The sequence below is a fragment of the Chrysochloris asiatica genome, unplaced genomic scaffold (genome assembly GCF_000296735.1).
Source record: "Chrysochloris asiatica unplaced genomic scaffold, ChrAsi1.0 scaffold00073, whole genome shotgun sequence".
NCBI lineage: Eukaryota > Metazoa > Chordata > Mammalia > Afrosoricida > Chrysochloridae > Chrysochloris > Chrysochloris asiatica.
This window is the reverse complement of record NW_006408591.1, coordinates 4,790,430-4,807,997: the sequence shown is the minus strand read 5'-3', so window position 1 is coordinate 4,807,997 and position 17,568 is coordinate 4,790,430. Positions and strand designations below refer to the sequence as shown.

The window sequence follows — 17,568 nt, the reverse complement described above, 5'->3', positions numbered from 1 at the left end:
ATATACCTGTTCCTGGCCTTTCTGAATTATCTGAGGAAACTTTTACTGCCTCGGCTCTAAAAAGGGGTTTCAAACCCATTATTGTTCATGGATATCAAACATAACTGAATAATCAAATAAGGAGCAGTTCTGACTTTCATCCCAGGTGGCTATCGCTTGTTCCTCAGAAAGATTTGTTCCTAGGACTCCACTCACTGCCAACACAGTGGAGGCATTAAGAGAGGCATTGTAAAAGAAACCATTTTCTCAGAAGCTACAATTACTGGAGTTAGAAGCATAGAATGAACAATATTAGAACCAAAGAAAATTATACAGAGGTAGCCAACCAGTGAGTTCGCAAAAACCAATGAACCTGGGATGTCAGGAGGTCACTTCCTTGGCCCTCTGGGTCCATGGCTCGCTATCCTGAGAAGGGCCCTGGGGTTGGATTTTCATCCATGTTGTCACAGGGCCACAACGTCTCAGTACTTGCGTATGTCCCCAACAGGATGGAGGTAGAAGTAATTGATCAGCTAAATGGTAGGCATGTGTTACCTTGGGTGAAGGGGAAGTCAATATACAATAAGATGGACATTGGCAGAAGAAAGATGAACAGAGGGAGGAATGCAGGGCTTAAAGGGGATAGAGATAAAAATAAATATAAAAAATCTGTTATATACACAATACTACAACAACAATGTTTTGTGGGTAGATACATGGAACGGTTCACAGGCTGAACAGGTATGGGAAGGAGAGTGGGAATTTACCTAGAAATATATAAGGGCTTGACACCTATGAAAGTGGTGGAGCATATAGGAGGCAAAATGGTGAAAATGTCTTACACTTTACCAAACACCTTGAGGGAATGAATTGCTGAGCCTCAAGGCTCAAAACCATAATCTCAGGGGACACCATGGTCAACTGGGATAACAGAGTCCACAAAGACAATGTTCTACATCTTACTTTGGTGAGTAGAGTTTGGGACCTTAAACGCTCGTAAGCAGTCATGACATGCCATTATTGGTCTGTCCCTATCAGAATAAACAAGAGTGACTAACATTGAAAATACTTGGAAATCATTAGTCCAATGGACAAACACCAGTCTCTATGACCCTGAGACTAGAAGAACTAGATGGTGCCCAACTACCACTACCAACTATTCTGAAAATGATTACAATTCAAAAGTCCTGGATAAAGAGGGAGAAAATGTGGAATAAAATTCAAAAACATAAAAAAGACCAGGATTACTGGTCAGATAGAGACTGGTGGGACCCCAAGACTGTGGCCCTTGATCTGTTCAAGTCTGGAACAGAACTGACTCCCATAGTTCAATTTTCAGTCAAGCAGCAGATAAGTCTATAAGGGGAACAACAACATTAGTGAGGTCTGTACTCTATAAAAGTATCAACCAGATCTAAAGGGCAACATTTACTTGAGGACAAAATTCAGAAGTGTTGGGAAAGAAGGAGAAATAGAAACAAGAAGCACAAGAGGAATGGGGACAGTGATGCTACATTGAGGGGATTGAAATGATTGATATGAAACACCGTGTATGGTTTGTTGAAAGCAAAACTGATGAGGAATGGGGACAGTGATGCTACATTGAGGGGATTGAAATGATTGATATGAAACACCGTGTATGGTTTGTTGAAAGCAAAACTGATGAGGAATGGGGACAGTGATGCTACATTGAGGGGATTGAAATGATTGATATGAAACACCGTGTATGGTTTGTTGAAAGCAAAACTGATGATCGTCCCTTTAAACTTTCACTGGATTCACAATAAAAAGTTATATATATATATATATATTAAACTCTGCAACTACCAGCAACAACATTGTATGGGACCAGCTGCCAGAAGTTTCCACAAGATAATTTTAGAGCAGTAAGACAATGGGGGAGGATGATATTAAAACACATGAGAGACCAAAAGAGGTAAAAATCCAGATAGATCACATGAGTAGGTGTAGGAGAAAACCTAGAGGCTGATGAGAGATGGAAGGTTATTACCAGGTGCATTTATGGGACATTTCTGGGAACCTCACTCTCCAAGAAATGTGATCTGAGGCAGGACAAGAAACTGTGCAAATGTCACTTAAGCTCTGGTCCGTCTTCTCTATAGACATATTTTGAAAATCCTCAGTTGCTACAAGTCAAACCCATATATGTAACATGACCAGCAGGTGTTTAAAGGAAGGCTGGTCCAAAGCCAATGTCAATAGCAGAAAGTATTGGGCAGTCCACTACAATGATGGAGAAAATGAGAAACAGAAATACTGCAGTGCAATGAGTTACTCCATGTGGTTCTTCTTGTAACCCCCACCAAACAGTGTTTTAGCTCTGTTAGGTCTGAGTAAGAGAAGGTGGTAGATGATGCTGATAGGATGGATTTCAATTGTTAAACACAGAGTTAATTATGATTGTGAAAACTTGGAACTCTAATGTGTGTATAATATGAGCTGTCTCAGAAGCAGGAAGGGGATCTTACTATCATCAGAAAAGAAGATCCATGAATGGAGCATGTCCTTTGGACTTTAAGTTCCCTGCACATTGAACCTCCTCAGCCCAAGGACAGAAAGCTGTGGCACTGGAGGAGTGTCAGAAAAGATATAGCAGCAGAACCAAAAGCCAGAACATGAGAAAGAGTGGTGCACTGCCCAGTCTATGGAGCAAGCAAAGCAAACTGACTTTGGGCAGGTGGCTTGCTTGCAGGGTGGGGGAATGACTAAATACACTTACATGGGAGAGCTAGGTTTCCTGACCCATGGAGCTAGAGCTGAGTTTCTTCACTATAGGCTGAGGCTTATGGTGGCATAGTGTACCCTGGGGGCATTACCAGCAATCCTAATAGAGGTTTGTAACATTGGGCAGGCAGAGAGAAGCCTGCCTGCTGGCATCACTGAGGAGAGGCTGTACTGACTAGAATAACCGAGCCCTGAGCACTTCTGACCTTGAATTCTAACCCATTAAAATACTTACTGATGAAGATCAAAGACCACAGTTTTCAGTATGGATTGTACTTTAGTACAAAGTAAACAAAAATTGTCACCACTGAAGCAGTAAATAACATCATGATAAATGGAGAAAAGATTGAAGTTGTCAAAACCTTCATTTTGCTTGGATCCATCATCAACACTCATAGCAGCAGCACTCAAGAAATCAAACAACATTTTGCATTCAGTCAAATCTGCTGCACAAGACCTCATTAAAGTGTTCAAGAGCAAGGAAGTCAGTCTGGGGACTAAAGTGTGCCTGATCCAAGCCATGATATTTTCAGTAACATCACATTTATATGTGAAAGTTGGGCAATGAATAAGGAAGACCATAGAAGAATTAATGCATTTGAGTTATGGTATTGAAGAAGAATATTAGAGGCACTATGGATGTCCAGAATTGGGAAAGGTGTGAGACAGGGTTGTATTCTTTCACCATATTTATTCAACCTGTATGATGAGCAAATAATACGAGAAGCTGGGTTCTATGAAGAAAAACGTGGCATCAGGATTGGATTAACAACCTGCAATATGCAGATGATACAACCTTGATCGCTGAAAGTGAAGAGGACTTGAAACATTTACTTATGAAGATTAAAGAGCACAGCCTTCGATATGGATTACATCTCAATGTCAAGAAAACAAAAATCCTCACCACTGGACCAATAAACAACATTCTTATCAATGGAGAAAAGATTGAAGTTGTCAAGGACTTCATTCTTCTTGGATCAACTATCAACACTCGCGGAAGTAGCAGTCAAGAGATCAGACGACGTATTGGACTGGGCAAATCTGCTGCACAGGAACTTTTTAAAGTGTTGAAGAGCAGAGATGTCAGCTTGAGGACTAGGGTGCACCTGACCCAGGCCATTGTGTTTTCAATAGCCTCATATGGATGCGAAAGCTGGACAGTGAATAAGGAGGATCGTAGAAGAATTGATGCCTTTGAGTTGTGGTGTTGGAGGAGAATACTGAAAATGCCATGGACTGCCAAAAGAACCAATAGATCTGTTTTGGAAGAAGTGCAGCCAGAGTGCTCCTTGGAGGCCAGGATGGCTAAGCTTCGTCTCTCCTACTTTGGACATATTGTCCGGAGGAAACAATCGCTGGAGAAGGATGTCATGCTGGGTAGGGTGGAGGGTCAGAGAAAAAGAGGAAGACCCCCAATGAGATGGATCAGCCAGGTGGCATCATTGATGGACTCAAGTGTGGCAGCGGTAGTGAGGTTGGCCCAGGATCGAACATTGTTTCGTTCTGCTGTGCATGGGGTCGCTATGAGTCAGTTCCGACTCGATGGCACCTGACAACAATGGATGTCCAGAAGAACAAACAAATCTGTGTTGAAAGAAGTATGATCAGAATGCTCCTTAGAAGCCAAATTGGCTGGACTTTGTCTCACATACTTCAGACATATTATCAGAAGGGAGCAGTCCCTGTAGAAGGACATCATGCTTAGTAAAGTTAAGAGTCAGCAAAAAAGAGAGAGACCCCCCAATGACATGGATTGGCACAGTGACAGCAGCAAAGGGCTCAAATGCAGCAGCAATTGTGAGGATGAAACAGGTCTGGGCAGTGTTTCATTCTGTTATTGGGTCAACATGGGTTGGAATCGATTTGACAGTACCTAACAACTACCCTAATAAGCCCCATAACTGTGATTATGGTTTTTTAATTCTGTGTGGCCACTGCAATGAATCGTTAAACACAGCGTGAGTTGAGAGTGCTGTGGGAAGGATGATTTGGTATCATTTTTGGCAGGGGTTTGTCTTTGTTCCTGAATCTTTTTTCCTGTGTTTTCTCTTATTTTATGTCACATATTTGGTGACTTCTTATTTTTGGTATTAATTGCCATTGAGTTTATTCTGATTCTCTCAGTGGTGCACATGGCTAAGCACTTGGCTACTACCCAAAGGTTGGTTGTTCAAACCTACTAATAGGTGCCTCGGTAGACAGACCTGAAAATGTACTCCCAAAAAGACATAGCCTTGAAAAACCTATGGAACAGTTCTAATGTGAACACATGGTCATGATTAGGAGACTGTTTGTTGTTGTTGTTAAGTGCCTTTGAGTTGATTCCAACTCATAGCTACATGTACAGGGTTTCTAAGGAGCAGCTTGTGGGTTTTAACTGCCAAACATGTAGTTCACAGTCCAGTGCTGATCCTACAGTGCCACACTAGGAGTCCTCAAGCCAATTTTCAGATAAATAGCCCATGTGTAGAGAAATGGTAGACTAGGTTTTTGCTCACTCATGCATACTGCCACACATTTAAACACTGTTCCATAAGTACCTGTCCTTTAATATTTCACGCATGATCATTTATGATGTTACTGTGAATCTTGGAAATTTTTGCTTTTATAACGTTAGCTGTGCAAACTCGACCATATCCTTTAGCCTCTTTCTCACTTTCTTTCTTTATTATTAAAGTTGGGTATCATGCAAGGGTAGCAACTCATTTTTGTTGTTGTTAAGTACCATCAAGTTGGTTCCGACCCATAGCGACTCTATATAGGGTTTCCAAAGAGCAGCTGGTGAGCTTGAACTGCTGACTTTGAGGTTCAAATTGATTTTTCAGTCCAGCACATTAACTTGCAGTGCCACAACAGGACTCATAGAAGGATAAAAAATATAAAAAAATCTCACAGAAGGATAACATACATAAATTACATTCACCTTGGTTTCCCACTAGAGTTTATATCATTAATCTTAATCTCTAAAATGTCTTCTCTTACTGAAAAAGAGGATTGTTACACATGTAACTTTCCTATGTTCAAGCCTACCAGTTGCTGTCAAGTTGCTTCTGATTCATGGAGATCCATGTGTGTTAGAGTAGAACTCAGATCCACAGGATTTCAACGACTGATTTTTTTCAAAAGTGGCCTCAGAGGGGCCTCGAACCTCCAAACTTTTGCTTTGCAGCTGAGCTCATTAACGATCCCTACAAGCCAAGGACTCAATGCCCAAGGCAGGTATCATTAATTCAGCACAACTGTGCTTTCTCCTCCTGAATCTAAAGGAGGCTTCAGAGCTTCAGGCAGCTCGGTTAGAATTGATGGATGAGCTAAAACTTTGCTGTCCCTGCAGGTGCTATGGCCAACCTTTTTCTTTAAATCCTATCCACAGCTTGTGTGCCAAAGGTGTCAATTTCCCTTGTATTTGCACAGTATGGTATGCACATGTGTAGTGTAGTACATCATGCTATCACTAATGGATGACTGCTGAGGAGCTTTTAATTTGCATAGAACACATTTGTATGATGAAAAAGAAGCCAAACGTTGCTCATGGATCATCATTTGTCATTGAGGGAAGGTCTGGAAATTTATGGGTTTGCCATTAAATAATTTCCTTGATACTTTCTGATGCAATTTTTAAAAATCCTATATGGAGGAAGAAATTTTAACCCTCTCCCTGTTTGTGAGCCTTTTGCTGTCTACTCCCTTTCCAGGGCCTCTAAAAAAGGGAAGGCAAATTGTGAATATAATTTGCTAGAGATTAAGAATTGATTGTGCCATACCTATTAATGAATAGGACCGCTGCACTAAAGATTGTACCCATCTTCTGCTCTTCTCTCTATGCCTTCCATTGCACGGTGTGCAGAATGATTAGTAAGTAAAATCAGGGATTGTCCTTGGCACGACTTGTCAGCTGCCTCTTTTGTTATTAAAACTTCATAATATACTCACTTAGCTGAGTCAGGGTTCTTCTTAGAACCTTGTCATCACTTTATTTACCTTCATGCCAAATCGTGTTAATCTTTGTGTCTCCTTCACTGATTCTTCCAATTTAGATACATATTTGAGCACCTACTATGTGAAGTACTGTTGTGGTGCTGTGGGTTTATGCATTGGACTGAAAGGTCAGATTGAACTGCAAGGTCAGCAGTTCAAGCTCACCAGACACTCCTCAGAAACTCTATACAGAGTAGCTATAAGTCTGAACGATCTTGATGGCACTGAAAAACATCAACAACCATTATAAGTCAGGAGTCCTGGTGTGGTGCTGCAGGATAAGCACTGGACTGCCAACCAAAAGGCTGGCAGTTCAGACCCATCAGTCACTCTTCAGAAACTCTATTCAGTGTCATTATTAGTTGGAACTGACTCAACAGCACTTACGTAGCAACAACAACTATGTTCCAGTTATCATTGTAGGTACACAATAGTGTATATATATATATGAAAAAAAAAGGTAAAATCTTAAAAGAAGGAAAACAGCTGCTATTGAGCTATTTCCAGTTCATAACAACCCCATGTGTGTGAGAATAGAACTGTGTTCCATAGGGTTTTTAATGACTAATTTTCTGAAGTAGTGTAACTCCAGACATTCCTTATAAAGTGTCTCTGGGTAGATACAAATCTCCAATATTGTGGTTAATAGCCAAGTATGTTAATTGTTTGCATCACTCAGAGACTCCTTATAGTTTAGTGAATAAACAAGTGAAACCTAGAGTTAGAGTCCTGGTGTGGTGCTTCAGAATTTGCACTAGACTATGAGCCACAAGATCAGCAGTTCAAACCCTCCAGCTCTTCCTTGGAAACCTTATACACGGTCATAATATTTCAGAACCAACTCAACAGCACTTAACAAGAGTTTGCCAAATGTACCAGAGCATGTGGGCCACTTTCTGTTTCTGTTTGGAGAAGCATCCAAAAGGGCCATGTTGACTTGAGACACATTTGGGCCTTTTTGATTTAGGATAACATGAGAGAATTAACTTTGATCTGGGCATTTACACCCTAGCCACAGGATCCCTGACTTCCTGGCCTTCGGAACAGGCATCCTGAGGAGTCAAAAATATGCTTTATGCTTCCAGACTTAGGGGCATGACACATAAATGGAACAAAATGGAAAGACCCAACAAAAACAGGGGGTGAGCCATTTGTACTAAACTCTGTGGGAATGCCTATGGGAATATGTCAAATATATGGACATCCCCCAAGTATGTCAACTTTTTATTTTACTTCATAGTTCCTATAAATTGTAATACCTTGAAATCTATCTAAATAAACATGAAAAGAATACAGTCACCTCAGAAAGAAACAATACTAAACAACAGCTACAACAACAAAATAAAAATGAAACAAAAAAAAAATCCAGAAATTAAAAAAAAAAAGAGTTTGCCAGATGGAAATACTAAGATTGGCAAGTTTCACACAGAATGAAGAGGTGAAAAGACTCTGTGTTGTTATTTCAAGTAGAAGGGTTGGGAAAGCCCTCACTGTGAAGGTGACACTAGAGAAAGACCTGAGGAACTGTGTCATGTGACTATTTGGGATAGATATGCGAAGAGCAAGCAACATGTTTGTGATGCCTGAGAAGCAGCAAGAATACAAAAGATGTTAGAGCAGACTGAGAAAAGGAAAATGTGATAGTGAAGGAGGTCAAAGTTATGAGGTAAGTGACTGGTAACAGATGGTAACAGGTAACAGATGGTAGGTGGGAGGTCTTGGAAGTCATTCTGATGACTTCGGGTGAGAGAGAATTGAGGAGTGCTGTACAGGTTTCTTACTGCTGTTATAACAAACTGTCCCAAATTTGGTGGCTTGAAAGGCCATATATTTATTCTATTACAAGTCTGGATGTCAGAGATCTAAAATCAGGAAAAATTGTTTCGTTTCCTTTTGTAGTTTTTAATGGCCAGCTATATTCCTTGAATCATGGCTCCTTCCTCAATCTTCACAAATACCATTTCAATCTCTTCCATTATCATGTTACTTCCTCTGAATCTGACTCTTCCTCCTATCATCTTATATGGACCCTTGTGATTACATCAGGTCCACATAGCTAGCTAGGATAATAGTACCCATCTCAAAAACCTTACTGAAAGTTGCAAAAGTTCCTGTGCCGTAACCTCAAAACCCAAACCCATTGTATTCAAGTTGAATCCAATGCATAGTTCTACTCAGAGGACATAATAGAGCTGCCCTAGAGGCTTTCCAAGGCTGTAAATCTTTTCAGAAGCACCCTGAAACGTCTTTCAGAGAGGATGGTAGTTCCTGTCCTTTCAGTTAGCAGCTGAACATGCAACCACTGTACCACCAGGGCTCCTTTCACCATTTAAAGTAACATTTATAAATTCTAAGGAATAAAATGTGGACATATTTGGTGAGTCATTATTCATCCTACCACAGGTGTCTTGATTTGACTTGGATTTCTAAAGAATCCTCGGGCTCATTTGGACATTAATCTTTGCACATAATTCACACAAGAACATTATAAAGGTAGAGGAACATAGATAATAGATGTAATCCAGGTGGTATTCTAGTTCTACAAAAACTGCCAGGAATATTATAAAAATGGGAATATCAGAAATACTTTTCCTCAGCATCTTTTCATGCCAAAGTCTTTCTTATTCATTGAGCTCTCTTCAAAAGTTTCTCCCATAGACAATTGTTCCTTCTACATCCAATAGAAAGTATCTCTCCATCCCGTTTCTATTATATTATCCTGTTCTGTTTATCTTTTCATAGTACTTATCCCTGTCTGCAAAGTTCTACATAACCCTAACCATGTGATATACTTTCAAATACAGCTGAAATTTTCAAAATTTAAGAGTAATAAAGATCCTTTTGTGTCTTGGTTTACGATTTACTTCAGTAGTTCATAAGCTCTGATTTGCATCAGAATCACTAGTGGAATGTGTGAAAATGAAATTTCCAGAACTCCATCTCCAGATAGTATGACTTGGGAGGGGAAACAGGCAATAGTATGGTCTGCATTCCAAATGATGGTTGTGGAAAAGGCAAGAAAGAACAGATAGGTTGTGTGTATAAGATTACATGACATGAGTGTTTGGTTTGCCTTTTAAAGAATTTATTGAGAACGTATGTGCAGGTATGATCTCACTTTATTCTCACAACACCTCAAGAAGTGGGAGGAAATCACTGTTACTAATGTCATTTTATGGATGAGAAAAACAAGGTCCTAAGAAATAAGTTCATTTCCCACAGATCACATCTCCAGTCAAGGTGGAGCAGGAGATTTAAGTTGGGCTTGTTTACCTATGAATCCCCCAGGTATTCCCTTAACCAGTATTCTTTATTGGGGATGGAAATATGGGTCAGTGGGTGCCTGGAGAAGTGAGAAGGAGTAATGATTTTAAGGTGTCATCATTGATAATGTCTGGATTTATGCTGTGATTAGTTGGGCAGGCTCTGGAGATAAACTACATAGGTTCGACTCCGGACTTTGCCACATACCACTGATGTGGCTTTAGCCAACCAACCTCATCTCTCTAAATCCTATTTTTATCTTCTACAAGTGGGAATACAAATGGTGGTGGAGGTGGTTATGTGCCATGGAGTCTGTTCTGACTCATAGCGACCCTGTACAGCATTTCTGAGGCTATAAATCTTTACAGGAGCAGAAAACCTCATCTTTCTCCTGCACAGAAGCTGGTAGTTTCGAACTGCTGACCCTGAGGTTAGCAGCCCAACTCATAACCACTACGAAATAGCACTTATATAATGAGATTACTGTCTTGGTAAAAGGCAATAATTAATTAAAGTCATATTCTGCATGGTCTGCATGATCCACCATCTGTTTTATTCTCCAACCTCTTGTCTGCACTATCTCTTCCATGATGCATCTGGCTTTAGAGATACCATTGTTCTTTTATTCCACAAACAAGTCTGATACATTTGGGTCCTTTACCTTAGAATGCTCCTCTACCTGAAATACTTTCCCCTGAGATCCTTTCATGGCAAATTCATTCTTACTTATTGAGCCCTCGCTTCCAAAGTCTCTCCCATAGACAAATGTTCTCTGTACATCCAATAGAAAATATCGCTCCATTCTGTTACTATTACCCTGTTGCATTTATCTTTCATAGTACTTATCACTGTCTGAAAATATGTTGTTATTTGTTTACTTGCTTATTATTAATATCTCTTTTAATGTCTGTGGGTAATACAAATGGTTTGGTCTTGACTACTAACCAAAAACTTAGAGGTCCAAACCTACCCAATGGCACCGTAGAAGAAAGACTTGGCTATGCGCTTCTATAAAGGTAAGAACCAAGAAAACCCTATGGAGTGGTTCTACTCTACAACACTTAAGGTCACCATGATTTGGAATTGACTCAATGTCAATGATTTCTTGTTCCTTTTTTTAAAATAGAATTTAAGGTGCATAAGTGGTCCTGGTATGGGGCTGTAAGACAAGCACTTGACCACTAGGTTGGTTTGAATCACTAGGATGGTGGTTCAAATTCATCAGCCACCTCTCAGAAATCCTATGTAAGGTCAGTATTAGTTGCAACTAACTTGATGGCACTTAATAACAATAACAAGATCACTTGTTTACAGTAATAATCCTAGCTGCTAGAACAGTGCCTGACACATAAACAACACACTATGAATATATATATGTGCTAGTTAAGGTTGTGTATCAACTTTATTGGGCTAGGATTTTCAATAGCTTAGCAGTTAAGATGTAATCATCTCCAGGATGACATATAATATACTGTAATTACTTCCATGATGAAATCTTCTGTGAACAGTCTGTCAATTAAATGTTTCCTTAGAGATGTGGTCTACTTCCAATCTATGTGGACACTCTGGAAAAACTTGCTTACTTTTTTCTAGGTCTGGATCCTGCATCTGGTTCATTATTTGATCTGTGGTTCTTTGGACTTGAGCCAACAGCCTGATGATTCTGGGCTTTGCCAGCAGCTTGACATCTTACCTGCCAACCTTATATTAATTGACCTCTTCAACCATAAGCTACTACAACCTGACCTGAAAATCTTGGCTTCATCAGCTCCAGGAGCTACGTGAATCAGAAGAGGACACCAGCCTGATATCTGACCCACAGACTTGAAAGTAGCCAGCCTCTACAACTGTGTGAGCCATTTTCTTGAGATAAACCTTTCATTTTCTCTCTGTAGCTCTTTCTCTTTATCTCTCTCTCTCTCTTTTTTTTTTCCCTCTCTATTTCTATCTCTCAGTACTGAAAGCTTTATTCCACTCACATTCTGGAGTTTAGGTATTTAAGGAGAATATTAAAAGTACCATGAACTTCCAGAAGAACAAATAAATTTGTGTTGAGAGAATTATAGGCAGAATGCTCCTTAGAAGCCAGGATGGCCAAACTACATCTCTCATACTAAAGACGTGCTATCAGGAGAGAACAATCCGTGGAGAAGGACATAGTACTTAGTAAATTGAAGGGTCACCAAATAAAGAGGAAGACCCCAATTAAATGGATTGGCACAGAGGCAACAACAATTGTGAGATTAGCATAGGACCAGTAATGTTTTGTTCTGTTATGCTTAAGGCAGCTACGAGTTGGTACTGACTTGATGGCACCTAACAATAGCTCTATATCTCTCCATTTCTCTATTTCTCTCTACCTATCAATCTCTCTCTATCTCTTTCTCTATGTTTCACTGGTTTTGCTGCTCTGGAGTCCAGCTTATAACAAAGTGGGGAGAATAAAGGAAACAAAATCTACTATGTGGCTCTGTTTAAAATTAAACCACTGAAAGGTTTAAAATTAAGAAAGGTGTGTGACAAGGTTGTATTCTTTCACGATACTTATTCAACCTGTATGCTGAGCAAATCATCGGAAAAGCTGGGTTATATGACGAAAAACATGGCATCAGGATTGAAGGAAGACTCAATAACAACCTGCAATATGCAGATGATACAACCTTGCTTGCTGAAAGTGAAGAGGACTTAAAACATTTACTGATGAAGATCAAAGAGTACAGCCTTTGGTATGGATTATATCTCAATGTCAAGAAAACAAAAATCCTCACCACTGGACCAATAAATAACATTCTTATCAATAGAGAAAAGATTAAAGTTGTCAAGGACTTCATTCTTCTTGGATCAACTATCAACACTCATGGAAGCAGCAGTCAAGAAATCAAATGACATATTGCATTAGGCAAATCTGCTGCACAAGACCTTTTCAAAGTGTTGAAGAGCAAAGATGTTAGCTTGAGGACTAAGATGAGCCTGACCCAAACCATAGTATTTTCAATAACCTCATATGCATGCGAAAGCTGAACAGCGAATAAGGAAGACCGTAGAAGAATTGTTGCCTTTGAGTTATGGTGTTGGAGGAGAATATTGAAAGTGCCATGGGCTGCCAAAAGAACCAACAGATCCATTTTGGAAGAAGTGCAGCCAGAGTGATCCTTAGAGGCCAAGATGGCCAAACTTCGTCTCTCATACTTTGGACATATTGTCAGGCGGGACCAGTCACTAGAGCAGGATAAAGTGGTGGGTCAGAGTAAAAGAGGAAGACCCCCAGCGAGATGGATTGGCCAGGTGGCAACATCAATGGACTCAAGTGTAGCAACAGTAGTGAGGTTGCCCAGGATCGGGCAGTGTTTCATTCTGCTGTGCATAAGATTGCTATGAGTCAGTGCTGACTTGATGGCACCTAACCACAACAATAACACCATGTAGCTCTGTATGAAAAGCACTGGACTACTAACCACAAAGTCACCAGTTCAAACCTAGCTGCTCCTCAGAAACCCTATACTGGGTCACTGTGAGTCAGAACCAACTTGACAGCATTTAGCAACAAGAACAACAGCATTATCATTAAACATATATTTATAAAATACCTACTACTTCAAACCTACCAGCCACTCTGCAGGAAAAAAATGAAGCTTTTTTCTCCCATAAGGATTTGAAACTTTGGAAATCCTATACAGGGTCACTATGAGATGGAATTGATTTAATGAAAGTAGGTCTTTAGCCAGACCAAAAAGTTCTGTTGGAGTAGTGGTTGAATGGCCAACTGTTAAAGGTTAGTAGATCAAATCTATCAGCCACTCCACGGAGGAAGATGTAAAAGTCAGCTTCTGAAAAATTAAGGTCTAGGAAACCCTGTGGTGTAGCTCATACTCTTCTCTATGAAGCCCTGGTGTGGCCCTGTAAAATAAGCACTAAACTGCTAACTGCAAGGTATGCAGTTCAAACCCACCAGCTGTTCTCAGAAACCCTATATAAGGTTGCTATGAGTCAGAACTGATTTGATGGCACTTAACAACAACAGTGAACAATAAACTGGAATTCAACTGAACAGCAATGTGTCTAAGCAGAAATTGGGCTAAGCCAGATTTCTCATCCTTGCATCAGGGTGTATCCCTATAACCACTGTTGGGTATAGACTGGAAACATTAGCAGGAATCCAAAGTGAGAACCTTCAACTCCTGGGGCTCATTGAGTGCAGGACATGCAACCACATTTACAATGTTTTTAGTAAATTCAAATGGAACTGGAATCCATCCCACCTTCACAAGTTATTCTCCAAGCCTGCATCAGACAGTGACCAAACAGATGGACTCTGCATTGCACCTGGGAGTCCAGCCAGATCTGGATATTCTGGCCTCAGTGGAGAATCTCACAGAAACAGAGTGAAATTTATAAATTTTCAAATGGGAGCTAGGCCCTAAGTCCCATTTCCAATTTTGAATTACCCAGGTTATGGGTTTTAAATGGACCTTTTCATTGTTTATCTTCACTTAATGTCTGCTCCTTTTCCATCTGGGAAGATGAGACATCATCTGGCCCTTCTGCCAACCTCATCATCACAATTATCTGTCTGGCAGAGGATAACTGGTTTTGGGAACAGACTCAGCTTTTGCACAGAATCTCAGCTTCTGCCTAGAGTCAGGGGCACATATGCCCTCTTCTTGAACACACGTGCCCTCTTCAGTATGGTTGTGGGCATTGGTGAGAGAGCATCAGAAAGGTTCAGTGTATTCAGAGACCTTTGGAGATCACTTATTTCTTCACCAGCTTTAAATTAAATGAGCAGAAATGTCCTTCAGCTGACACAGGATCACTTCCCAAAACAGAGTGGCAGTGTGTGTGATGCAGAACTTTTGAGTTCCTCTTGAGTATCTATAATACGTTTTTCAAGATGACAGTGCCAGGAATTGTCCTTCTTTGAAAACACCCATTACATCCACACTTGGAGTCTTGATCTAAAAGTTTTGCCTTTTGCTGTTCTCACAGTTTTGACAATATAAGTGCTGGAATTCAGTTCACCTCAGCAAGTACTTATAGAACATGAACTATGTGCATGTGTTGATATTACCATAGCAAACTAGACATTTCTCAAATGGTCCAGCAGAACATAATGTCAAGGAAATAACTCATCATGACTCATTGTGATGGGAGCTAAGCTACTATCTGGAAGTTTAACCCATAGAAGTTTCCGTAATCCAAACTTGACAAAGATGAAAGTCAGAGCATCCAAGAGGTATCTTAAGCCAAGTCCTGAATGACAAGGTGTGTTTGAAAACATCCTTTTAGTTCGTTAAAGGTAATTGACTGTTCAAACAAAAATAAGAACAATATTACAGGATTTATAACAAACATAGTAGTAAAATGTATGGCAATGTTACAAAAGTCAAATGGTAGAAATGGAAATTTGCAGTTTGCACCATACCGCAAGTGGGGACTGTGCAAGACTTAAGGGTAATCTTTAAACCAACCACTGAAATAACACCAAGTCATACTGAGCAAGCAGGAAAGAAAGTTAAACAGAAACCCATGTAAATCCACCTGACTGTGGAAGGTAACTGATCCTGCACTCTCCATCCACTTAGTGGGGAGAATTTCGACAACTGTGAGGACTATGAATACTCACATAGGGCATGCAGGACTGGTCAGCAGGCAAGGACAAGGCCAAATGAGGAGGGCTAATCTGAAGGGGCACTGAAATCCAGTAATGAAAGGATAAAGTGTTTTAATGAGATATTTAAAAAATTAAATAATGCTGAATCAACCTTGATGAACAAAACATTAGAATTTGAAGTCAACAAATTTGTAATCCAGGTCCTGTTCTTTGTGTTAATCATTTTACATGATCAGGTAACAAAAAAATACATGTGCCAGTAAAGGGTAAATTCTAAAGCATTCTACAATGTACAAGGCAAATGTCTTAGTTTCCTAGTGCTAGTATATATATATATATATATATATATATATATATATATATATAACAAGTGTGTGGCTTTAAATAGCAGAAATGTACTTTCTCACAGTTCTGGAGGCTAAAAGTTCACATCAGGGTTTTAGCCATATTGATTGCTTCTGTGGATTCCTCTTAGTTTTGGAGGGCAGCAGCAGCAAAAAGTTAGCATTCCTTTGCTGCTTATAGAAATGTATCTGCCTCCATCATTACATGAAATCTCCTCCTGTGTGTGTGTCTATTCTGCTTTTTTTATGACATCACTCAGAAGGGATTAGGTTAAGGAGCCACCCAACTCTACTATAACTTCATTCAAATAGCAAATAAAGGCCCGTATTTCCAAATAGGGTCAGAGTCCAGGTATAGGAGTTGGAAATTCTACAAAATGTTTTTGGGGACATAATTTAATCCATTACAGCAAGGTATTCTGCATGATGCCATTGACTGTCAATTTCTGACATCTCAGCCTACAAGTATTAGAAGAAGGGCCAGACATTTTGGCTTTACTTTTACCCAGTATTATATATCTCAGGAGATGCTTGAAAATGTTACTGTGACAGAAATCTCCACAAATGCATATCCAAATGTATTCCCATCTTAACTCTGCTGATTCAGCTTTGTCCACAATTAACCCTACCCCAAGGTCTGACTCCATAATGTCTCTCTATTCTTACTTTGTTAGTAAGAAAAAGAGTATGATCCTTGGATATTAGCTTTCTGGTTTGCAGGCAGATGTAGATGTAAAATGTTAATATTCAAAACAGAAAGATTACATAGGTTTCAAACTAAAACATAGTACCAATGTAAATATGTGAAACTAGCATTTCCATGAAAATACAGTAAGATTTATTTTCATATCTCATCTTCCATAAGGAATAAGAACACTCTCAACTTATAGGACTACTCTTTTCTTTTATAGTCCTTGGAGGCACCAGAGTTAAAGATCTCTTCTCCTAAATTACAACACATTTCCCACTAATGAATAATATAGTGATCATGTGTCCGTCTCCAAGTGTGATATCTGGAATCCTCTTTTAGACAGCAAAAAAAAAAAAACCTCTAAAAACCCTGGACCCAGTTCCTTAGACAGACATAAATAGACACAAATAAAATAAAACACATCTAAAAAAGGGATATGGGAAGTCAAAAGACAACCTGAAAAAGAAAACAAGATAAGTCACTAAGTCAATGCTTAGACGCATATTCATAACGTAAGAAAAACAACTACTCTTAGAGACAGAATTTTGCAGAGAGCCTTTGGACTGAATGAGGACTTTTCTGTAGGCCAGACCTCAGAAGCTAAGACAGAGGATATCTGTTAACACAATCAACATATTTGCAAGATTTGACCAGAAGTCAAGCTATTAGATAAAGGTATAAGGGTACATCAATAGGCTGAGACAAGGATCAATAGAGAAGGCTTTAGAGTTTCAGGGTTTTTGTATGACTTCTTTTTTTCTCTCCAGAAGAGGTTATCATTCATTTACATACAGCTGAGGACATCTGGGGCAAGATGCTTACATCTGGGATTCCCTTGGGAGACAGTATATTGAAGCAGTTGAAAACCTGAATTCTGAAATCTGATAATCTTAATTTGAGTGTTGATGTTGTTGTTGCTATGTGCCGTGGAGTCGGTTCCGACTCATAGAGACCCT

General features: G+C 39.6%; 1 pseudogene; it reads left to right on the top strand.

The window, feature by feature from the left end:
- The first annotated feature begins 392 nt into the window (after positions 1 to 392).
- LOC102828808 overlaps positions 393 to 17,568 on the top strand; it is a 29,171-nt pseudogene continuing 11,995 nt past the window's right edge.